Here is a 25,243-nt window from a genome sequence, read left to right as displayed (position 1 = left end):
GTCTCAACTTCAGGATCTGTCCTTCCAGTGAGCACTCAGGACTGATTTCCTTCAGAATGGATAGGTTTGATCTTCTTGCAGTCCATGGGACTCTCAAGAGTCTCCTCCAGCACCATAATTCAAAAGCATCAATTCTTCGGCGATCAGGTCCCTGACATACCACCTGCCAATCCCAGTGATTGTTCCTCCCCGTTCCCTTGTGTGTCTGAGAAGAGCTCTGGGTCTTGAATACACATTAGTTTATGTATCAACCTAAGACCCAGAGGTTTTCAGTTCAAGTCCCCTGCTGGTACCAATCCCCTTGGAATTCTGACTAACCATATTGCTAAAATGGAAACAGAAAGGGAGCCGAACTCCTTGAGCTGAAAGCAGCATTGAAGTCAAGGACTTTCAGGCAAGGAACATTATGAAAAAGTTAATATATACAACAACAATTAAGCAATTATGCTTCAGAAGCAGAAACATGTGCCTTTGATTTGGTGGACACAATTCCACTTTGGTGTAATCAAATATAGAACATATTATGTTAATTAAGCTGTTTCAGTAAAGCAAGCAGGTGCTGATATTTGTACAACTGAATCTCAGCGTAAGTGCTCTTCTATAATTGCTATCGCACACCTGCAGCAATAATGCTTAAATAATTGTAATCATGCGTGAGCATGTTTGTATAATTATACTTTCAGCAAAATCCATAGTTGTTTATAGGAAAAGATAGCTCATATCTCTTTACATTAACACTACTGTAACCTATCCTTCACATAAGTACAAGTTGCCTGGCAACTTGACTCACTCACCAGGGTACCCAAACTGTTAAAATTGTTCCCCATCACCTAGAAACCTTGAATTTGGTCTGGGTACAGGACAGGTCACATTGATTACTAGAAAAGGCCAAAAGCAGAACATTTACAAATCTGAAGAAGTAGCAAAAATATACAGGAAAGTCCCTAAGGGCATGAAATCCCTCCTACCGCAAAGGGTCTGAGCATGCTCATTGGACACAGAAATTCAATCCTTTGACATCACTAAAAAAAGAGAGGACATACTATTTTGCTCTCCCTTTTTAGGGTTCTTTATCTTCAAAGCCAGATTCAGATCACACAGCCCTTCAAAGTGAGGGGTGCCCTTAGAAAGAGGACTGCCCTCTGTAAAGTGGGACACATCTACAAAATCTTTGATGCAGACTCTGAAAACAGGGTGTCTGTTAAGACACGGTATGAGCAAAATATATTTCAAGCAAAAGAACAAAGCTTCTTTGGTGTGTGAGTTTTAAAACTATTTTATCAGCCTCGAAAGCTCAGATAGCACAAAATATATCATTCCTTGGGGGCTCTTTCACGGGAAAGAAAGCCAGCCCAAGTAAGACAAATGAGCTCCCAGCCTTCAGCTCTGAACTGCCAATATACAGGTGATGTCAACCTGTGAGGTTGAAAGTCATGGATTTCATTATTGCAGCACATTAAGGCCAAGAGAAAAATCTAATTTGCTGCTGCATCAGTGACTCTGTGCTATAATCAAATGAACGGGGGTGGGGGGAACATTAGTGCAACATATTAAAATGGAAGCATAGGGAAGAAGGGAGTGATTAAAAAAAATCAGCTCTCATTTTGCTGAACACCTCAATTTCTTTTGTCCACAAGACTGTAAAAGAGCCTTTATAGATATATTTCCCTTATTTCACATGCTCAGCTTGCAAGGATTTTGCTGTCCAAGAGAGATTCTGAGATTGCTTGGTCTGGATGTATTTACCGTCAGAAGATTACAAGAAACTTGCACGCAGCTGGAAAAGCTGCCGATATGTGGTTGTACTAGGTGTGTTCCTCAGTGATGAAAGGTTTAGACAGGTTCTCGGTTTATCCACCATCTGTATTCTTACTACAGCTGGAGAGTTGTATCCAACACAGTTCTGTGTGAAGCAAACCCATGGAAGTGAATGGACCTAAGTTCACCGTGTACATCAAGTCCAGTGGGTCTACTCTGAGGAACACCAAAACTGTAGACAATCCTTAGGCTCTAAGTAGCCTTGACGTAAGCCACAGAATATTGAAGGTAAATGTAGGTGCAAGGTCCAAACTATGATGGAGGCATGTTGGGGAACCCCCATTGGGGTTGCCATCTAAACTGGGGAGGGCGGGTGTCTGCTGTCTGCATCCGGAGGAAAGCCTTTAAATGGGGAACCTTGGGAGCTGCGCTTCTTGGGGCCACCCAAAAACAATGTTGCAGGAAGGCCTTGTGTAGGGAGACTACAAAAGCCCCTTCACCCGCAGAAATCTCATCAATAAAGATGCCTCTGCTATGTTGTAAGACAACCACAACATGGTTGTATTGGTCAGAGACCAAACTTTGCTTCACCATGTCTTCAGTGTACCCAAAGATAGCATGGATGTGGCAGAAGAGATGCAGAATTTGGCCTTGGGGGACTCTCTGCTGTTAGTGGAAGGAGACTTCCCTCTGGGAAAGACAGAGTTGAAGGACACAAAGCCCAGCTCTCGGCAGAAAACAAGCCAGGGCCTCCTTGCTGCACCCATTTCCTCCTATGTCAGTCCCCCTCACCTCGATGTAGATAGCTCCAGCTGCTTGTGGCATTCTGCCAAACTCCTTGTTCTTAAGAGCAGCGGTGATGTTTTCCACCATGGGAGGAATCCACCAGTATCACTTTCAGGGACACATTCCTATCCCATGCCTTGAGCTCCGTTTGCCAGACCATTAGAAGGTCACTGTGTTCTTCCTCTTACCTCACCATGGCAGACAACCCCTGGCTGAAATTCTCCGGGCAGAAAAACTGGTCTATGATGGCTGTCTCTAGCTTCTCTCCAGTGGTGCTGAGAAGGTGATGCAGATGTTCCTTAGCCTCTCTGTATTCAAGCAAGGCCAGTATTATCAGGTGGGTTACTGCCACAGGCTTTGGGAATCAGGACCCCTTATCTGGAAAAAAGAAAAAGAAAAAAGAGCTGCTCTCAGCAGGATAGCATCAAAAGATCCTGGTTTTCTGTACTGCTTGGTATTTGATTACTGTAAGTCAGAACACCAAGAACCAAAGTGGAAAACCATGTTTACGAGGCTTCCCCAGAAGTTGTTATTTCCAGAAAATGTGAATTATGCAGATCTGCCTTGACATGCAAACAGCATCAAATTCATTCCCCATCCTTGCTCCCTAGTAGCCGCCTGAAGGAGAGCCTCCCTTGGAAAACCAACTGGACTGGAAACCCCCAGAGGCTGAAGGGGAAAAGGACTCCACTGGCCGCTTTCCAATGCACAACTCACCTGTGGAATTCCTGGTCATAGGGGAAGTTGACAAGCATTCCCAGGAGAGCAATCAGCAGCTGTGGGAAGCGCTGGCGCACAGCTGCCTTGTATTCCTCCATCCTGAGGATGGCGTGCAACAGGCTGGTCAGATGTTGCTGGAAGAGAGAGAGGTGCAAGTCACTTTCCCTGCTTTTATGCTGAATACAGAAACCCCTGGATATTACGCTGGGGAGAAGGAAACCAGAAAACAGGCGGTTTGTCCTTACCACTGTGGTGGCAGATTCCGCCAAGGGGCTTTGGTACAGTTGCTCGGCCCTCAGATGGAGTAGTTGTTGTTGGTCGGCCGATGCAAAAACCTCCTGCCATATTCTCTCGCAGTCACTGTGAATGCAGATTCAAGTCTTCTTCTTGCTGCCATGCAACAGAGAGAGGAAATCACTCCTCCTTTTGAAGGACCTATTCATGGCTATGGTACAACAGCAGGAGCCCCCCAAACCTCTGTCTGTTGCCACGAGGCAGAAAAAAAGAAGGGGAAGAAGAGGAAGAAATTTGGAGACATGCTCCTGACACTGTGGGAGGTATTCAATCACTTTCTCCAGGTGATGGCAAGCTATGATGGAGAAAGCACAGCCACATTTCTGCCCTCTACTGTAGGCCCCTGGGTGATCTTGTAGAAGGCCTCCAGCAGCACCTCCACTTGTCAGAGAAGAAGGAGTGGATTACATATGTGGGAATAAGCTTAGGTCTATGTTCTCTGGAGAGGGACGCGGGTGGCGCTGTGGGTTAAACCACAGAGCCTAGGACTTGCCGATCAGAAGGTCGGCAGTTCGAATCCCCGTGATGCGGTGAGCTCCCGTTGCTCGGTCCCTGCTCCTGCCCACCTAGCAGTTCGAAAGCACGTCAAAGGGCAAGTAGATAAATAGGTACCACTCCGGCAGGAAGGTAAACGGCGTTTCCGTGCACTGCTCTGGTTCACCAGAAGCAGCTTAGCCATGCTGGCGCCGGCTCCCTTGACCAATAAAGTGAGATGAGCGCCACAACCCCAGAGGTGGCCACGACTGGACCTAATGGTCAGGTGCATGTCACGGGAGCGATACTCACTCCGATTATCAGTCATTAGCATAGCTGGTGCTCTCTGGAATTTGTTCTTCACCATAGCAAGGTAGTTCTTGAACATTTCCAGCGTTTCACTCTCTTCCTTGAGGAAATATGTTACACAATACTTTCAAAATCATCAAGAAAAATTAGTATATACTTGTTCTTCCCCCAATTCATTGGCCCACATAAGTCATTGTTGACTGTGGCAAGCACTTTGGTGCTTCTTAGCTCGGTGCAAGGAGGAAATGAAGGTTTGACAGCTTTCTCAGTAACACAACTTACACATTTTGTTGGTGCTGAGCTGTACTGTGCAGGGCCATCTTAAGCATATCTGGCACAGTGGTGCAAAGATCCCTCTAGTCGTCGTCGTTCCCCCACCCCCATTGTTGTTGACCTTTTTTTAGGGAGCTGACACCACGCTTACACATTATCTCTCCTTGGGAAAAGAAAACAGGAAACATAAACAAGCTATTTTTGGTTGCTCATTTATTAACAATGCACTTATCTATATAACACCACCACGTTTTGTTTTTTCTTGTTTTTTTGCAGATTTAAGACAAATTATCTTATTATGTAACACCTTGTTTTGAACAATGTAGATTTCTTTTTAAATTCAGATCTTTTAAAAAAAAAATCTAAATGACTGCAAAGCCAGTCCAACAGTTCTTTTTTCATAAAAACAATCCAAGTGGCTCGCAGCAGAGCAAAGCCAGAAATTATAGATAAAGCTTAAATCTGGCAACAGACCGGAAGGGTTTTTTTTCTTAACCTGGTGTGTGTGTTCATGTATGCACGTGTAAAAGAGAAAGAAATCTATAAGCAAGTGATGCTATGCAGCAAGAACTAGCTACAGTGGTACCTCGGGTTACAGACGCTTCAGGTTACACACGCTTCAGGTTACAGACTCCGCTAACCCAGAAATAGTACCTCAGGTTAAGAACTTTGCTTCAGGATGAGAACAGAAATCCGCACCGCTGGAGCACGATTTCTGTTCTTATCCTGAAGCAAAGTTCTTAACCTGAAGCACTATTTCTGGGTTAGTGGAGTCTGTAACCTGAAGCGTATGTAACCTGAAGCATATGTAACCCAAGGTATCACTGTAAAGGAAAATAAACACAGGGGGGAAAGGATCATCTTACATAAATTATATGAGATAGTTCTCTGTTAAAGCACCTGATAGGATATACAGAGGTACCTCTGGATGAGAACGGGATCCATTCTGGAGCCCCGTTTGAATCCTGAAGCGAACGCAACCTGCGTCTGCTCGTGCACGGGTCATGATTTGCCGCTTCCGCGCATGCACGTGACGTCATTTTTAGCATCTGCGCATGCGCGAGCGGCGAAACCTGGAAGTAACGTGCTCCGTTACTTCCAGGTCGCCGCGGAGCACAACCCAAAAATACTTAACCTGAAGCTACTTCAACCCAAGATATGACTGTACTAGTAGTGGCTTATGGAGCAGAGGAAGCTGAGTTTATTGTCTACCGTGACTGGCAGTGGTAACTGGCAGCCCACGGGCCATGTTCTGTAGTCTCAGATGCAAGTGGGCCAGCCAAAATCTGACAAGTCACTCCTGGTCTTAAATTGTCCAAGCAAAATGGCATAGCTTAACCTGGCACCAAAATGAGGAAAAAAATGCTGAACTTAGATATACCTCAGTCAATGTTGGTGTTGACCTGTAAAGCCCTAAACGGCCTCGGTCCAGTATACCTGAAGGAGCATCTCCACCCCCATCGTTCTGCCCGGATGCTGAGGTCCAGCGCCGAGGGCCTTCTGGCGGTTCCCTCATTGTGAGAAGCAAAGCTACAGGGAGCCAGGCAGAGGGCCTTCTCGGTAGTGGCACCCACCCTGTGGAACGCCCTCCCATCGGATGTCAAAGCGATAAACTACCTGACATTCAGAAGACATCTTAAGGCAGCCCTGTTCAGGGAAGTTTTTAATGTTTGACATTTTAATGTATTTTTAATCTTTGTTGGAAGCCGCCCAGAGTGGCTGGGGAGACCCAGCCAGATGGGCAGGTTACAAATAATAAATTATTATTATTATTATTAATATTATCATCAGTAAAGCATGAGTCTCTTAATCTCTGGGTTGTGGTTTCCAGCCCCATGTTGGGCAAAAGATTCCTGCATTGTTGGGGGTTGAACTGGATGACTCTGGTGGTTCCCTCCCAACTCTGCGAATGGTTCTGTTATTCTGTTGTATCTGAAGGGCTGTTCACAGGGAAGATGGAGCAAAGTCGTTTTGGGAGAGATGCTTGTGCTGTGATTCCTGCACTGGAGAGGGTTGTTCTAGAGCAGTGTTTCCCAACCTTGGGCCTCCAGCTGTTTTTGGACTACAATTCCCATCATCCCTTGCCACTGGTCTTGCTAGTCAGGGATGATGGGAGTTGTAGTTCAAAAACAGCTGGAGGCCCAAGGTTGGGAAACACTGTTCTAGAGGACCCTCAGGGACCCCTTCCAACCGTCCAGTTCTGTGATACTATGATTAAAATACTCCAAGAAATTGAAGGAATGGGTTTCCCAAACCTCAAAACTGACTGTGCAGGCAGTTTTTAAACTGCACCAAAATCCCCATTTCTCCTTAGCTAAAATGCATAAACTTTAGCCGTTGAGCAAATGCAAAACAAGAACACAGCTCTCTCCCTTATCAGTTTGACGGCAAGACTGGCCTTGACTTTACCAGTAGAACAGACACAGACATATCTTATGTCCTCACCACAAATGACGCAGAGACCCAAGTCTGGGACTAACGCCAGAGCATGTTCTCGGAAGTAGTGACCTCTTGCTCCAAGATAGGAGTAGGAACAGGAATATCCTTTTATGGTCAGGAGTACAGGAATGAAGATCCTTTTATGGTTGAGAGTACCAGAGCAGGAACATATGTGATGTCAACCTGTGTACGTACGCCGACGTGGTTGGGCTCCTAGGGGAGGAGTGAGAGGGTGCCTGGAGGATATATAAACTGCATGAAACCTGTCATTTCTTTGTACAGTACTTGCTGTGGACTCACCACGCAGGTGCCTTCTGCTATCCGGAGAGCAGAATAAACTCTTTCTTTGAACCAACCTCAGTGTCATTTCGACTTCCTTCCTCCTGTCCCGGAGGAACGCAGACCCAATCGGTGAACTCCAATAAGGCTACAAAATAGATAAATGGGCTTCTCTGTGGCAGTCACTGGAAAGGGCTCCAGAGGCGGCCATCCCACAGAAAGTTTGGTATGTGCCCTGCCAAACCACCCTGTAGCCCAAGCCCTATTCGCCAGGCGAGACCCGGTGAGCCAAAGGAGCGCTCTGCAGTGCCAACGGGGCTGCCCAGGAGAGCAAAAAGCAAGAAACCATCAACATAAAAACACCAACAGCAAATAAAGTTAAGGTCCACCTCAATATTTAAGCTCCATAGAAGGTCTACCCTTTGAGTAGTGCTTTTAAAAAAAAGAAACAGAAGACACAACATATACAGTGGTACCTCTGGTTGCGAACGGGATCCGTTCCGGAGGCCCATTCACAACATGAGAAGAGCGCAACCCGCAGCGGTGCGTCTGCACATGCGCAGGTTGCGATTCGCCGCTTCTGTGCATGCGCGCGACATCATTTTGCACGTCTGCGCATGCGCAAGCGGCAAAACCCGGAAGTAACCCTTTCCGGTAGTTCCGGGTCACCGCAGGACGTAACCTGAAAGAACGTTAACATGAAGTGGAGGAAAATGAGGTATGACTGTACATGCAGTTTATTTTATCTCATTTTCTGAACTACTGCTATCTTTTTCCATTTTCTCTTCCTCCTCCTTTTTGTCATTTTTTCTCATGGACTTCTAAAAAAACTGCGTTGGGGGAAACCCTGTTTTTCCTCCAATTTTTCCAGGTTTTTTCCAGGCTTTCATATAGGCCCTGTTCTAAGAGCTGCATTTAATAGTACTCACTTTATAGTACTCACTTCAGTATTTTAAGCCCTAAATAACTTAGGCCTCACATAGCTGAAAGATGTCACAGGTGCAGAACCTCACAGGTGTTAACATCAGTAGAGGGAAAGCTCTTGGGAGTTTTACATCCCTCAGAATTTGGGGGGTGGCGGCCCAGAAGATTGTATTCTCTGTGGAATCCCCTAAATTATGGAATTCCCTCTCACTGTTATGTGTTTGGCTTCTTCACTGTTCAGCTTTTGGCAAAAGATGGAGATGAACCTCTCCACCTTTGAGATGTGTGTTTTCAGGGCCCACTCTGTTCCTTTGATTGTTAACTGTTTTAACTGTTTTAACTGTTTTGACAGTTAACAACAACCTTAGATATGCAGATGACACAACCTTGATGGCAGAAAGTGAGGAGGAATTAAAGAACCTTTTATTGAGGGTGAAAGAGGAGAGTGCAAAATATGGTCTGAAGCTCAACATCAAAAAAACGAAGATCATGGCCACTGGTCCCATCACCTCCTGGCAAATAGAAGGGGAAGAAATGGAGGCAGTAAGAGATTTTTTTTTCTTGGGCTCCATGATCACTGCAGATGGTGACAGCAGTCACGAAATTAAAAGACGCCTGCTTCTTGGGAGAAAAGCAATGACAAACCTAGACAGCATCTTAAAAAGTAGAGACATCACCTTGCCAACAAAGGTCCGTATAGTTAAAGCTATGGTTTTCCCAGTAGTGATGTATGGAAGTGAGAGCTGGACCATAAAGAAGGCTGATCGCCGAAGAATTGATGCTTTTGAATTATGGTGCTGGAGGAGACTCTTGAGAGTCCCATGGACTGCAAGAAGATCAAACCTCTCCATTCTGAAGGAAATCAGCCCTGAGTGCTCACTGGAAGGACAGATCGTGAAGCTGAGGCTCCAATACTTTGGCCACCTCATGAGAAGAGAAGACTCCCTGGAAAAGACCCTGATGTTGGGAAAGATGGAGGGCACAAGGAGAAGGGGAGGACAGAGGATGAGATGGTTGGATGGTGTTCTTGAAGCTACCAGCATGAGTTTGATCAAACTGCGGGAGGCAGTGGAGGACAGAAGTGCCTGGCGTGCTCTGGTCCATGGGGTCACGAAGAGTCGGACACGACTAAACGACTAAACAACAACAACAACTGTTTTGAATTTTGAATTGTAACCCAATCTGGGACATGTTGGTAAAGGGTGTGTAATTAATGATGATGACTACAACAACAACAACAATGTGAAATAGAAGAAATTCCTTTAGGTATGTGCATATATATTTTTGGTCACTAACACTAGTAATCAAGAGGAAAGGAGAGCAAAATTTTCAAGTTCAGAGGTCGTCATGATTTCCAGCACTTATTTCAGCCCTGATACCTATGGTTGTTGGGGTTTTTTTGAGGGGGGGAGCCGGAAGGTAGTTTATTACCATGAAAGTAAATGTGCTTCAAGAGTTGAACAACAAACTACCGACAGATTTTTTTCATTTTCACCATACTTTTCTGCCAAACAGGCTCTCAACGGATTATTTCGATTAAGCTGATTATTTGGATATTGTTTTTTTAGAACCAGTTACTTGGTAAAAATGTAGTACATCATCTTTAAATATCACATTCTAAGAAGGCCCAGTCCTGCCTTACTCCCCCAAGAATCAATGGGACTTCACCTATTCCTGAGTTGCACCATATACAAAATAACTTTAAAAACCCTGTTGCACCAAGCGAGTGATCCACCTAGTCTAGGATGCTGTTCTCACAGTAACCAAGCTCCCCTCCTGCAATTTCCAGCCGCTGACCTTCAGAGGCATACTATCAAGAAGTACCACTCCACTTAGGATGACTTTACCCTATATATATATATATTTTAATTATTTGTTATTGTTTTACAACACAAATAAACAATTTTATCCAATTTTAACAAACAAATTTTCTCTTTTCGAACTTCCTTCAGCTTCTCTAACAATCATCCATCTGTACCTCTTAGTTACACATTCCTTTTCCTTTAGTATTGTCTTTAGTCTTCCCTCCCACATCTATTGTTTTGACAATACCTCTTAGATTTCACAATGCTTCTTTAAATCCCACTAACGTTGTTTGCACATCACATATATTTTTCAGATATTCTACAAATTTCCCCCAGTCTTCGATGAACTTTTGGTCTTTAAGATATCTGATTTTCCCAGTTAGCTTGTCCAATTCTGCATAGTCCGTCAGTTTCGATCTCCAATCTTCTATCGTTGGTATTTCCTCTTGTTTCCATTTCTGGGCCAGTAAAATCCTTGCAGCTGTAGCAGCATATTGAAAGAGTTTACAGTCTTTTCTTCTTATCTCTTTTCCTGTAATCCCCAAAAGAAAAGCTTCTGGTTTCTTTACAAAGGTATACTTTAACATCTTTTTCAGCTCATTATATATCACCTCCCAGAAACTTTTAACTTTCTTGTAATCCCACCACATATGATAAAACGTTCCCTCTTTTTCTTTACATTTCCAACACTTATTAGACGTCTTAAACATTTTTGCCAATTTTACTGGTGTTATATACCATCTATGGTAGATGGACTTTACCCTATATAAGTGTGCAAAGTTCTATGAAATTATTTGGTATTCTTTCTTCCGTTCTTTTTTTAAAAAGCACTCTTTGGGTGAGGCATATTATTGTTAGAATTCCTGTTCCATGATTGCAGTCATGGGATTGTTGTCTTTCATATGATGCTGTATGTTTTGACACCACAGAGTGGGAAGTGACGAAGACAGGATGTTTGTGTTACTGTGTTCCATGAAGTGGGACTATTGTCCTTTTTCTCTCTCTCTCTTTGCTGTCTGATGCTAGAGAGAGGGGGGGGGCATGTTGCAGTGCTCCGTGTATGTCTATATGTAAATAAAGTAGATTAGCAAAAATGCTGAGTTGCTGAGGTCTGTTACGCATGATGCGCAAACTCTGAGGATCCCTAAGTGTGCCGGTGTCGGTTGGCATCGGTCACTGTAATCTTTGGGCTGAAGAAAGCTTTTGAAGCTTTTGAAGCTTAGAAGAATGATTGACCAGGAGAGAGAGAATATGCCAGTCGGGCATGTGTCTCTGCCAGGGTCCTACTTGAGTGTAGGCTGAACTCCTGACAATTATATCAAATAAAAACAAAGGAACAAAATATTAGGGGAGTTAAAAGGTTGAAAGGTTGACATCCACTTGGTTGGAAAGTTGTTTTGGTCTCTTTCTCTCTACCCCACCCCTCCATTCATACTATTAGTGAATGGATTAACTATAAGGTATTCCATTCTAGATTAAAAATGAGCTCATACATTCAAACATCATGAAGAATAATACTTGTTAGCTTCCGCTTGGCATTCCTACTTATGCGGCTGAGTAAGATTTACTCAAATCCAGTTAACAATTACCGGTATATAGTTAAAACAATAGGAATCTGTGATGAAATACTATGTTTTCTCTCTCTCTCTCCCCACACATATCCCCATTGCAGGAGGCTATACAAGACGACCCTCAGAATTCCTCTCAACTCTACCATACTATGATATGATGAAATACTACACTACATGTTTGTGTGTGTGTGTTTATTTTATAAAATTTATATACCGATTGATTGTAAAAATCCCCAAAGTGGTTTACAAAAGACAAGCCAGTAAAAGCAAGAAAAAATGACAACCCTACTTTAAAACGTACAAAAATAAAAATACTAAAACTGATTTAAATTACCTCAACTTTCTAAGCATCTAGGTAGGTTTGTCTAAATAAGAATGTTTTAAAACCAGGGGCAGAAAAGAGTACTGTGAATATATGTCTGTGTGCATATACAGATGTGTGCCTTTCTCAAACTTGAATCCCCAGATGTTGTTGCACTACAACTCCCGTCGTCCCTAGCTACTAGGACCAGTGCTCAGGGATGATGGGAGTAGTAGCTCAACAACACCTGAAAGCTGACATGTGGGGCTGGTATATACCAGGTTTCCCTGCCCCTTTGAGCCACTGGGAGCCAGCTAGGAGCGCCCATCCACACTCTCCCCCCCCCCAACTGGGAGCCAGCCAGGAGCACCCATGAATATCTCTCTCTCTCTCTCCACCCCCCCCCAGCTGGGAGCCAGCTAGGAGCACCCATGAATCAATCTCTCTCTCTCTCTCTCTCTCCCCCCCCACCCCCCGCAAGCTGGGAGCCAGCTAGGAGTGCCCATCTCTCTCTCTCTCTCCTCCCCCCCACCCCCAGCCCAGGCAGCCCCTGCGGGAGGGGATACAAAGGGGCTTCCTGGCAGAGAGGAGAGGGTTGCCCCAGAGCCGGGAAGGGGAAGGGAGCTTTTGCCACCAAGCACTGCTAGAGTAATAATAATCAAACTGTAGTACAAAGTTGATATCCATTATGTAGAAATATAAATGAGCCCTCTCCCAGATTCACATATGCATATAGTAGAAGGAATGCTCTGTTCAAAATAATATTCAATTGACTGCAGTACAGAAACCTAAATTTTCCTTTCCAGCATTCATTCTCCCCTTCCAAAAACTTGCGCAAAGCTCAGCCCTTTCTTTGACTTTGGATAGCTTTGTCAAACTTGGTGATGCCATTAATCTACATTCTAAAGTTAAGTCCACTGGACATGGCAACGTCCACTTACCTTGAGGAGTCTTTTGGATGCCATCGTCTAATGTAGTGACTGAGCGAAGGTCACTAGAGCCAACCTGGAGATGCTGAGGATGCCGGAACCTCAGTTCAAACGGTCACAAGCTCCGTTGCTAGGCAACAGCCGTTAATGCCATGGAATGCACAGCCATCATGCCAAGGTTCTAGGTGAGTCAGTGTGGCCTAGCGGTTAGAACAATGTTAATCCCATGCAATTCAAGGGTGGTGGTATATATTTTCTTTTACATGCGCAGTTTTTCTTATTATTTTTATCCTGCTTTTCAGACAGATGTTGTCTCCTAAAGCAGCTGACACTGATTATTTTTTTCAAAGGTGAGCAAGTTCTGTCTTCAGATTATGGAACCTCAAAAAGGCAAGACACCCGATGGAAGGGATGTGGAAGAACAAGGCACATTTTGCAAGGCCCAAGGAAAGGCCTGAGATATGACCACAGGCAAGTCATGTCCTGCTGGGGCCAAGCAGACCTTCCCCACCCTGTTGTAAACAAAAATCTGCCCTTTTCCCTTATGGGGTATCCAAGAGCCCATATAGAGTCCTTACGTAGGTTCCCTATTGGTAGGAGAAAATAACAGAGGCCAACCAGAGAATATTGAAAAGCAAAGCAGCTAGTGAGCCTGATCTTTATTGATCTGTTGCAACAGGGTCCTCACTCACCACACGCAGGAGGGAGGAGGAACCCAGAACAAAAGTGTGCCTGCCCTTATATGGACATTTTAAATTCCCTCCCTGGAGTCCAAGGCCACCCCCAGAAACATCACACATACATCACAGAAAGGGTGGTCTACAGCAGAAATCTGAGTGCTTTGTTTATCTCCTGTCTGCCAGGTTACCTGTTTAATGGGCACTTGACTGGATTGCCTGGGGAGCCTGGCCAGTCTTTGTAATGATAAATACTTAGTTCCTGAGCCAGGTCACAGGCTCACACCCTATTCGTATCTTAAATGTGCCCTTAAGATAGGATTTGTGAAGAAAAAGACAATGGGGAGGCTTCTCCATCTTCCCCTGACCTTGCAGAGAAAACACTTGGTCAGCCTGGGAATCAAAAATGGTTTCAGGTCGGTCTTCCTGTGCTGATCTATGTATGTGCTTGGTTGGTACACTTATGAACATTTAACATATATCTAAGACCTCAAAATTCCTATCACAACCCACAGCTGTACTTGGACAGGGATGCAGCAACTGACCTTGTAGCCCTTCGTGCCCAACATCAAGGGGGGCTGTGGGGCTCAAGCCGCTCTCAGATCCCCCTGGGGGGCTTCTCTTGTTCCCACAGGCAGCAGGCAGCCCCTGGCAAATGCACAGGCTCACCTGAGGGGCTCAGTTGCAACCAACTGGGGAAACAGGGCGCAGGGCCTGCTTTATATACAGTTCTGGCACCTCCTGGCAACACCCACCTAGTGCAGGATTGGCTGCTTTGTGCCAGGCAGCCAATCACAACGCAGGCTTCAGAAGCCTGTCCTGCTTTGTGATGCGGACTCCAGCTGAGAGCAAGAGGGGCTAAGAAACAGACAGAGCAGCTGACACCCCCACTTTCCTTGGGGCAATAGAGGGCAAGGCCTCTGTGTTGCCCCACAGACCACCATGGTCTGAAGGAGGCTGGACTGAGGAGTCAAGAGCCTCTCTGATAGGAAATAGAATTACAGCCTTCCCTTCAACTTTCTTTGGAGCTACACTGCAAGGCCTGTGCTGGGCCTAGGGTTGCCACCTTTGGTCGGGCAAACTAAGAGACGGGGTGGGGTGGGAATTGGGGAACTAAAAACTATGTTACCTGGTGCAGAAATGACTTCAAAGCAATCCATTGCAATGATCAAATGGAGGCTCTCAGTAACTGCAAACAATCCAACAACAGTATTGAAAGGAAATGCGCCCCACATGCTGAATTTCTGCCTGCCAAAAAGATGCCAAAAAGATGGCAGATGTAGAAACCCAGCCAAAAAAAAAGGAAGGGGGGGGGAGATAGCAACAAGTTCTGCTTCTCTTCCTCACAGAGCTTTGCCTCTAACATCCTAACATGGTTCACATAACCCAGGGGTCAGCAACCTTTTTCAGCTGTGAGCCTGTCCACCATCCCTCAGCCCATGTGGTGGGGCGGACTATATTTTGGAAAAATTATAGAATCATAGAGTTGGAAGAGACCACAAAGGCCATTGAGTCCAACCCCCTGCCAAAAAAATATGAATGAATTCCTATGCCCCACAAATAACCCAGAGATGCATTTTAAATAAAAGCACACATTCTACTCATGTAAAAACACCAGGCAGGTCTCACAAATAACCCAGAGATGCATTTTAAATAAAAGGACACATTCTACTCATGTAAAAACACGCTGATTCCTGGACCGTCTGCGGGCCGGACTGAGAAGGCGATTGGGCCACATCCAGTCCACGGGCGTTAGGTTGCCTACCCCTGACATAACCCCTCACACACACCCCTGAGAGCTCCAATACAGTGGTACTCGGGTTACATATGCTTCAGGTTACAGACTCTGCTAACCCAGAAATAGTACCTCAGGTTAATAACTTTGCTTCAGGATGAGAACAGAAATCATGTGGCAGTGGCGCAGCAGCAGCGGGAGGCCCCATTAGCTAAAGTGGTGCTTCAGGTTAAGAACAGTTTCAGGTTAAGAACGGACCTCCAGAGCGAATTAAGTACTTAACCCGAAGTACCACTGTATATGACGCTTATGATGCTTTAATGCCATGGGATGGGCAGATTATTATTATTTATTAAATTTGTATACCACCCTTCAGCGACAGAACCCTAAATGTCAGAAGCCCTCCCTTGCAGCCTCCACCTATTCTGGAGGTGAAAATAAGCCAAGAGAAGCCTTAAACACACAGTGAGAGGCAGAGTGACACAGAGCTTTGCAAGCAGAGGCTGCTGCTCCAGGAAACCTCTTGCTCCTTCTCTTATTGGATTATCTGCAGATCTGGGAAATCTGAATAGAGGAGGGGAAGTGCAGGCTGCCACTTGGAAGAGGAGAACCTGGTGAGGATGCTGCAAAGGGAGAGAAAAAGGAATTGCTTCAAATCCACATTAAACTCCACTGCGGACAAGAGCTTAGTTTTCTTTGGAACAGAGAGCATTGGAAACTTACAGGATCTTTTGAACATTGTCAGTTTCATAAGCAGAGCGTCTGTGGAGGCAAATGCAGTCTTGTAAGTAGACAGTGCTGCCTGTATCAAATCCCCAGAGGGCAACTTGTACAGACCGCACCACAGTTTCCAGCTAAGACAAGCTAGCAACTCTCAGCTCCCAGGCGCTCCCTTTCGCGAAGATCAAACTGCAAATTGGCTTTTTTTTTTCCAGACACAAACATGCAGAGCAATGATCTTCGACTCTCCTCCTGCAGGTGAATTGCCCCTTCAGGAAACAATGCACAAGCATTACAAAATATTAATGTGTTTGTCAGCTCCCTGACCACCCGTTCTCAGTGATCAAGCTGGCCGAATTCAGAGCAACAATACATGTGACTCAGTGTGTCTTTAATTCAGCCAAGGCAGCTTTTCAACAGCTCCCTGCTGAATTTCAGCAGGATTTCCCTCGGCTCTTCTCTAGGCAGGTGTACGCGGAGAACTAGCCAAATCCACACGGAGATGTGTTGGTCCATTGCAACCTTCACCCTTCAGACACCCCGGAAAACCTCTACTCAGATTTCAATCAGCTTCATTGTCAAATAAAAAAATGTAATCAGACACAACATTTCACAAAAGGTAAGGAAGGGAGGGGGGGATGTTCCAATCATATGCAAAGAAGATGAAGAACAAATATAGGGGGGGTGTGAGTTGAATCATTAAAAAACTGGGTTCACTTGAGGTTAATTACACCATTTTTATCTGGCACAGGGTAAGGGAAATGTTTTCAACTTAAATGTCGCATTCTCTTTTTCCTTTTTTTTATATAATTTTTTATTAATTTTCCAACATAAATTAGAACACAATACAACTGACAATACACAGACAAACAGACATATAAACACGTATAGTTTCATAACCTCTTTTTCTTAAACCTTATTTCAACGACTTCCCCATACCTCCCTTTTCTGCATCCCTATTTTAAACTTTTTCAGCAACCCCTAATTCCAATTACTTATAATTCACTTTCTTTAATCCTTTTTCTCTTACCCAATTATTTATCACTGCAATTTTGTTTCACATTACCCATGACATTTTAGCACTCATTAATTTTACAACAGTTCTTAAGATAAACTTTAAATTTCTTCCAATCTTCTTCCACCGTCTCTTTTCCTTGGTCGCGGATTCTGCCAGTCATCTCAGCCAGTCCCATGTAGTCTATCACCTTCGTCTGCCACTCTTCCAGCGTGGGTAGTTCTTGTGTCTTCCAATACTTTGCTAAAAGAACTCTTGCTGCTGTTGTAGCATACATAAAGAACGTCCTATCTTTCCTTGACACCAATTGGCCCGCCATGCCCAGGAGAAAGGCCTCTGGTTTCTTCACAAATGTGCATTTAAGCACCTTTTTCATTTCATTATAGATCATTTCCCAGAAGACCTTAATCCTTGGGCACGTCCACCAAAGGTGGTAAAAAGTACCTTCAGTTTCATTACATTTCCAGCATTTATTATTAGGCAAATGGTAGATTTTTGCAAGCTTGACTGGAGTCATGTACCACCTATAAATCATTTTCATAATATTCTCTCTTAAGGCATTACATGCCGTAAACTTTATACCGCATTCTCTTGCAGCCATGGGCTACATACATGTCTCTCTCAGACTGTGCCAGGTCAGACAGTGCCCAAGGGCTTCTCGACTGGTGCCACCCCTCCCCGCACTCCCCAGGAGATCCCTGGGTGCTTATTTTAGGGGTAGATGGGTGTTGTTCCTGCTTTTCCATGGGAGCCAAGTTTGGATCCCATCTGCGTTGCTCCCTGCCATGCTGAATTGCCCCAAATCTACAGCCCTGGCCAATAAATGTATAAAATCTCCAAATTAATTTTATAGATCTACTGTTCCAATAGAACCAGAGCAATAGATTTTGTAGATCCCTCTTCAAGGACAATGCATCTTGGGTAATTATACAATGGTAGGCGGCCACCACAGATAAGAGCCAAGCTTGTCTTCCATTCAAAAGCAGCAGTGGCACCCATCTAGGGCTGAAATACCCAAGAAGTCCAGCAGGGAGGGTGGTGAGTGACAGCAGGACCAGGCCAGGTATCTATTCTATAAAGATTGTCTGTTACATATGTATATGGTCATCGTGTTGCCTAGACATTGTTGACAGTACCCAACCTGGCTGACTGCTGGCTCTTGCCCTTATACAGTGGTAAAGGTAAAGGTAAAGGGACCCCTGACCATTAGGTCCAGTCGTGACGAATTCTGGGGTTGCGGCGCTCATCTCGCTTTATTGGCCGAGGGAGCCGGAGTACAGCTTCCGGGTCATGTGGCCAGCATGACTAAGCCGCTTCTGGTGAAACCAGAGCAGCGCACGGAAACACCTTCTGGCCTTCTGATCGGCAAGTCCTAGGCTCTGTGGTTTAACCGAAAACGCCATCCGCGTCCCTATACAGTGGTACCTCAGTTTAAAAACAGTGCGGTTTAAGAACGATTTGGTTTACAAACTCTGCAAAACCAGAAATAGTGTCTTGGTTTGAGAACTTTACCTCGGTCTAAGAACGGAATCTGAACGGTGGAAGGGCACCAGCTGTGGGGGGCCTCATTAGGGAAAGCGTGCCTCGGTTTAAGAACGGTTTTGGTTTAAGAACGGACTTCCGGAACAGATTACGTAAGTTTGTAAACCAAGGTACCACTGTATTCTTATTTTCAATTTTCCTGAGGTGAGGTTCATTAATTAAAGTCTTCTGGTAGAAACCAATATGTTTGGTCTTTCTTCGTCTCTTGCTTCCTGGAATCCTGTGGTTCTAGGACATTACCTGAAGTAGACAAATATTTCTGACTTGGGGAAGAAAAAAATCAGAGGTTCTTCATGAACCATTTGTGACTCCACTGATCTCAGTCGGCCAGCTCCAAAAGTTGTCTGGATCTGGCTCATAGTCTCTTTAGTCCAGCTCTCTGAAGGATCGAGATGAAAAAAGAATGAATCCCTTTCTTACCACACTCAAAAGAACCACTGAACCATTTTTGCATTTCCGGATTCTGTTCCATTCTAGCCTCAAGGGAATGAGGAGGCGGCACCAGGAGGTGGTGGAGGTGACAAAAAAAAAGTGCCCAGTCTTGTCCCTACAAGTAATTCACCCCACCCACCCAACTCCTGGACCCCTGGGTTTACTTGAATGAAAGATCCTTTGGACCCACTCAGGGTGCTTTCCATTTATTTCCAATGCACTAGCCGTGCGTGCCTGAAGCAGCCAAAAACAACCGGGAGGTTGTGACACCTTAAAGACTAGCCGATTTATGACGGCACAGTTTATAAAAGCTTGTGCCAACAATAAATCCTTTTCCTTTATTATCATCAGTCAATATCTACAAAGAGCAGTTCGGCATGGGCTCGCTGCCTTTCACCAGAGATGGGAAGCTGCCAGTGGCCTGGAAGTGAGCCTGTTGGTGCGGCAACATCTAGAGGTAAAAGGTAAAGGACTCCTTGACGTTTAAGTCCAGTCAAAGGCGACTATGGGGTTGCAGCGCTCATCTCGCTTCAGGCCGAGGGAGCCAGCGTTTGTTCACCGACAGCTTTCCGGGTCATGTGGCCAGCACGACTAAACTGCTTCTGGTGCAATGGAACACCGTGACAGAAGCCAGAGTGCACAGAAACACTGTTTACTTTCCCACCGTAGCGGTACCTTCCAGTATTTATCTACTTGCACTTTGACGTGCTTTCGAACTGCTAGGTTGGCAGGAGCTGAGACCAAGCAACGGGAGTTCACTCCGTCGCGGGGATTTGAACCGCCAACCTTCTGATGGTCAAGCCCAAGAAGCTCAGTGGTTTAAACCACTGTGCCACCCGCGGAATAATAATAATAATAATTTATTATTTATACCCCGCCCATCTGGCTAGGTTTCCCCAGCCACTCTGGGCGGCTTCCAATAAAATACTAAAAGACAATAACCTATTAAACATTAAAAGCTTCTCTAAACAGGGCTGCCTTCAGATGTCTTCTAAAAGTTTGGTAGTTATTTTTCTCTTTGACATCTGGTGGGAAGGTGTTCCACAGTGCGGGTGCCACTACCGAGAAGGCCCTCTGCCTGGTTCCCTGTAACTTGGCTTCTCGTAGTGAGGGAACCACCAGAAGACCCTCGGCGCTGGACCTCAGTGTCCGGGCAGAACAATGGAGGTGGAGACACTCCTTCAGGTATTCTGGGCGGAGGCCGTTTAGGGCTTTAAAGGTCAGCACCAACACTTTGAATTGTGCTCGGAAGCATCTAGAGCACTCTCTCATGCCCCAACTACTGTCTTTGGCTCTCATCATCTCCCCCCAGCCCCCTTTGGAGGAGGAGACCCTTCCAAGCAAACATGATTCTTACCCTACCCTATGTGTCTCTCTGTTGCGGCATCCCAACTGCATGGGACTTCAAAAGATGAGTCTGTTCCTGCCCGATAATAAATGTTGGAAAAGCAAAGAAACTGAAGGTACATTCTTTCACCTTTGGTGGACGTGCCCAAGAATTAAGGCTTTCTGGGAAATGATCTATAATGAAATGAAAAAGGTATTTAAATATACCTTTCTGAAGAAACCAGAGGCCTTTCTTCTGGGCATTGTCGGCCAATTGGTGCCAAAGAAGGACAGAACGTTTTTTATGTATGCTACAACAGCAGCAAGAATACTTATTGCAAAGTATTGGAAGACACAAGATCTACCCACTTTGGAAGAATGGCAGATGAAGGTGATGGACTATATGGGATTGGCAGAAATGACTGGCAGAATCCGAGACCAGGGAGAAGAGTCGGTGGAAGAAGATTGGAAGAAATTTAAAGATTATCTACAGAAATATTGTAAAATTAATGAGTGTTAGAATGATGATGGATTGAAATTAAGTGGTTTCCAGCTGTAATGCTTTAAGAGAATATGAAAAAAAGGATTATAAATAGGTAATAATATAATGGTAAGGATTTGCTGAACTAACCATTTGGGGTGGAATACAAAAAAGGGAGGTATGAGGAGGTCCGGGAAACAAGTTAAAAGAAAATAAGTAACTGAAAATTTATGTGTGTTTTTTTTAAAAAAAAATTCTTTATTCTGTATTTTTGTTATTTTGTTATTTCTTTTTTTTAATTTTATTGTAATATTATAAAAAATCTTAATAAATATCTTATAAAAAAAGAGAGATGAGTCTGTTCCTTTGCAGCCACATCTCTACCTTGACACAGGGGGTGGGGTGGGGGGGTGGCAGCGCAGCTTGAGGAAATCAGCCTTGCAGGCCAAATAAAAACCCCTCTGCTGTGGCAGAAAGTAAGACCCATTTAACTCAGTGGGACTTATTTCTGAATTAACAGGCTTAGAATTGAAATGCAAATGTGTTCTGCGGTAATGTAGACTGAGATCCATGCTTATTAGGGGTTTCAGGGTGGCAGGAAGAACTCAAGCCATTTTGCTTTCGAGTCAAATAAAAGCTGGAAGAGCTTAAGCTACAGTTGAGCTGAACCTTTTTCCCCCTCTCAACCCTCCTTACTATAAAAGGGCCACTTTGCAGAATTTCTCCAGGTATTCCCCACCAGTTTTGCGCGTGTGTGGCAGTCGCCACTTCTCACGTATGTGCCCCATAGTGACCGTGGGGGAATTGTGACAGACTTACAATGGCCGGTTGCAGCCACAACAACAGAAAGCTAAATGGGTGTAAACAAAGAAGGTGAATTGGGTTCATCCCCATGAAAATATCTTCCAGCAAACAGGGTGAAGGATTTTTAGAGGGTATGTGCATGTATCTGTGGCCTAAGCCCTTCTTTCAGTTTACACTCTATGTAAAGCTGAAGCAGGAGCAGCTGATTTCTTTCTTCTCATTTATCGTATTTTTCGCTCCATAGGGCACACCGGACCATAGGGCGCACCTAGTTTTCAGACGGGGAAATCAATAAAAAAATATTCCCCCCCCCCAGCCCCAAAGAACAGCGTACAGGCTGCGCACAAGCCTGCATTCGCTCCATAGGACGCACACACATTTCCCCTCAATTTTTGGAGGGGAAAAACTGCGTCCAATAGAGCGAAAAATACGGTACTCTTTGCCTTCACTGTGCCCTGTGTGTACATTTATAAATAAATAAGCACGCCAAAGTTCTGCAGTGTTCTCACATCCAAAAGGAATTATTTTTTTTGCAATTTTCTTTTCTTTAATCATTATTGAGGGTTTTTAAATACATCACAGTTATCCTTCTCCATCAAAAATATACACAAAAGAAATATTGAAGTGTGGGAAATAAAGTAAAGTTGTATAATGAAGTATTAAGACTACCCTCTACCCCAGCATGGGTCCTCTACATTTCTGTATTAACTGCATATTGAATAATCTCTAGTTTATATTTACCCATTATTTTCATGTTATGTCACATTGCAGGAGTCATTCAAGGCCTGACAAATATCTGAGGTGTTTACAGTGATCTTTCAAATATTGTCTAAATATATCCCACTCTCTGTTAAATTTTTGGTCATCGTGATTCCTAACTTTCCCTGTTAATCTTGCCATCTCAGCATACTCAAAAGGAAATAAACCACGTAGTGTTTCTCCCTGGACCTCTCGCCACTCAGAAATGAGGAAGACTAAAAAGTATGCTTTTGCTTTCAAACTATTACATTCACTCTAGGCTTGTGTATTTGTTTCAGACAAATCCCAAAATGATGTGGGTCACATCAAACAGATTTGGGGTTTGTCCAAGCTGAAGAAGGATCTCTCTGAAGAGCCACAAGCCAAAACAGGGACCTCTGAGATCTATGTGTTTAAAAAAAACATGAGAAAAGTGCCTGCAAAAATGTAAACATACTTCCCCAGGTTTGTCCTATAAGGAAAATACCAGGGTGACGGACAGCTCTAGTTTCTAATTAGAAGGAACAAATTTCACAAGGATCTTCAATCACAAATGCTTTGGGGAAGGGACACTGAAGTAATAAATCACCTTGCTCTTGTCTGTCCTGCCCTCTATGATAGTTTTATGCTAGCAGCCCTTGTTTGGAAAACGCTGAATATGCAACTATTTCTGCCTCTGTGCCATGTGCCCACACATCCACAGAACATAAGCCTGCAGCTGTTTTTTCATTTATCACTTTGCTAGCCCCAGCACCCATCCTTCTGAAATTTAGCAGGTTACTCTCCTAGGGGCTCCCCTTCAATGCCATTTTAATAACAAAACTGTTACCGGTACTTACAAAACCACTGGGAGAAGTAAACCCCTGTTAGTTCTCTGTCACCAAGTCAATTTTAAAAGGCACCTAGCAAAACAAAAAACAAAAATGGTTCTATTTGCAAGTTGGCAGGCTCTATCCATTGCCATGCCTGTAAATTTCACCCATTTCTACAAAAAAAGGTCCATTAAAAATTTCTCCATTATAATGCATAGGGAAGGCAATAAGCCCTTTTGCTGAATTAGGGTTCAGCTTTGGACCATGAGCTAAATCGGAAAGCCTTCAAATTCATTCAGACTAAGTTGGTCTGCTTTCCAGAGTGGGGTCCAAACCAAATTTTGTGGTCTGCAAATCACAAACAAATGCAAATTAATTAAAACTCATGAATTTCACGTACTGTACCATTATTTCTTTTAACTTAGCAGCAGTCCTGTATAGAGTAAGTTCTCTTTATGTGTAGGGCTAAAATAATCTGTGTTTCTTTAAATATACGACAATCGCAGCATTTGTTCCTTTTCTTAATGTGCAAGAAAAATCAACAAAATTATCTGATGCAGCAGGTTGATTGCAAAGTTTGGTGATTTATTTATTTTTGTTTCCCAGGCACTTGGTGCTAAGAGGGAACTGGAAATGACAGCTCAAAAGTTATCTTGCATTTAAATGCACAAGAGCAGCGCTGTTGATTTTTAAACAGTCTTCCCAGTGGTTTACAACCCATGGGACAGTTCTGTCCATCTCCTACCTTGCCCTTCTTAATGTTGCCCCAGAACTGCAGCTTTCAGTTTCAACTGAGCTAAACATATTACTGTGCTTGCCCAGGGCCCATACAAGCTAATTCTAAGAAATTTCTCCCGAGAAACTATGCATAGGATTGCATCCTCAATGTCTTAAGGCACAAGAGCGTGAATCAATATATCTTTGAAGAGACAACACCAGAGAGAAAGATGTCACCTTCGTTTGCCTGGCTGAGGCTCTCAGCTGAGACAGAGCCACGTGAGGGATGCCAGCTACAGCCTGTACTGTTTCAGCGTGATCAGGAAGACTTTGCAGGCGTCACTCTGTTCAAATTCAGAAGCCCTAAAATATCATAGTCAGGAGTTCTTTCTCCTTCCCACGTCCTCTGTCCAATCAGCAGCTGGTGCATGATGCAGTGGCCTGGTACTGGGCTGGCAGAAATGATGATTGTAGGAAACAAACTATGTTTTTGGCACTTTAAAAGATTAAGTGGGTGCACACAGCACAAATACACTTGGGAAGTGACACTCAAAAATGAACACATGCAGAAAGAAAGCTAGCTGCAGTCACATGATGCAGGTACAGTGGTACCTCGGGTTAAGAACTTAATTCGTTCTGGAGGTCCATTCTTAACCTGAAACAGTTCTTAACCTGAAGCACCACTTTAGCTAATGGGGCCTCCCGCTGCTGCCGCGCTGCCGGAGCACGATTTCTGTTCTCATCCTGAAGCAAAGTTCTTAACCTGAGGTACTATTTCTGGGTTAGCGGAGTCTGTAACCTGAAGTGTCTGTGACCTGAAGCATCTGTAATCTGAAGTGTCTGTAACCAGAGGTACCACTGTAATGGCTTTTTGGGGGGATAAAGGGACCCCTGACCATTAGGTCCAGTTGTGGCCAACTCTGGGGTTGCAGCGCTCATCTCACTTTATTGGCCGAGGGAGCCAGCATACAGCTTCCAGGTCATGTGGCCAGCATGACTAAGCCGCTTCTGGAGAACCAGAGCAGCGCACGGAAATGCCGTTTACCTTCCCGCCACAGTAGTACCTATGTATCTACTTGCACTGGTGTGCTCTCGAACTGCTAGGTTGGCAGGAGCAGGGACCGAACAACGGGAGCTCACCCTGTCGCAGGGATTCAAACTGCCGACCTTCTGATCGGCAAGTCCTAGGCTCTGTGGTTTAACCCACAGCACCACCCGCGTCCCTTTTGGGGGAATGTTTAGTGTTATATATAGATTTTGGGGGACCCCCCCAAAAAAAAACACCCCAGAAATTAATAAATGGTAGAATTTTGATTATTTGGGATGTGAAGGGAGAAATACAAGCTGCTACACAAAACGACCTGGCCAAGCTTGGGCCATTA

At 44.5% G+C, this 25,243-nt stretch overlaps 1 long non-coding RNA gene across 1 annotated transcript; it reads right to left on the bottom strand.

Annotated features, from left to right (window-relative positions):
* Positions 1-1,183: 1,183 nt before the first annotated feature.
* Positions 1,184-4,183, bottom strand: LOC310767627. Its single transcript, XR_014550983.1, has 3 exons — positions 3,510-4,183; positions 3,262-3,398; positions 1,184-2,922 (listed from the first exon to the last, which is right to left on the bottom strand). It is a non-coding gene; the product is annotated as an uncharacterized lncRNA (long non-coding RNA).
* Positions 4,184-25,243: the final 21,060 nt, after the last annotated feature.

This window comes from Podarcis filfolensis, assembly GCF_964270895.1.
Source record: "Podarcis filfolensis genome assembly, chromosome: 7".
Taxonomy (NCBI): Eukaryota; Metazoa; Chordata; class Lepidosauria; order Squamata; family Lacertidae; genus Podarcis; species Podarcis filfolensis.
The sequence above is the reverse complement of the archived record's forward strand: the minus strand, read 5'-3'. Positions and strand labels throughout refer to the sequence as shown.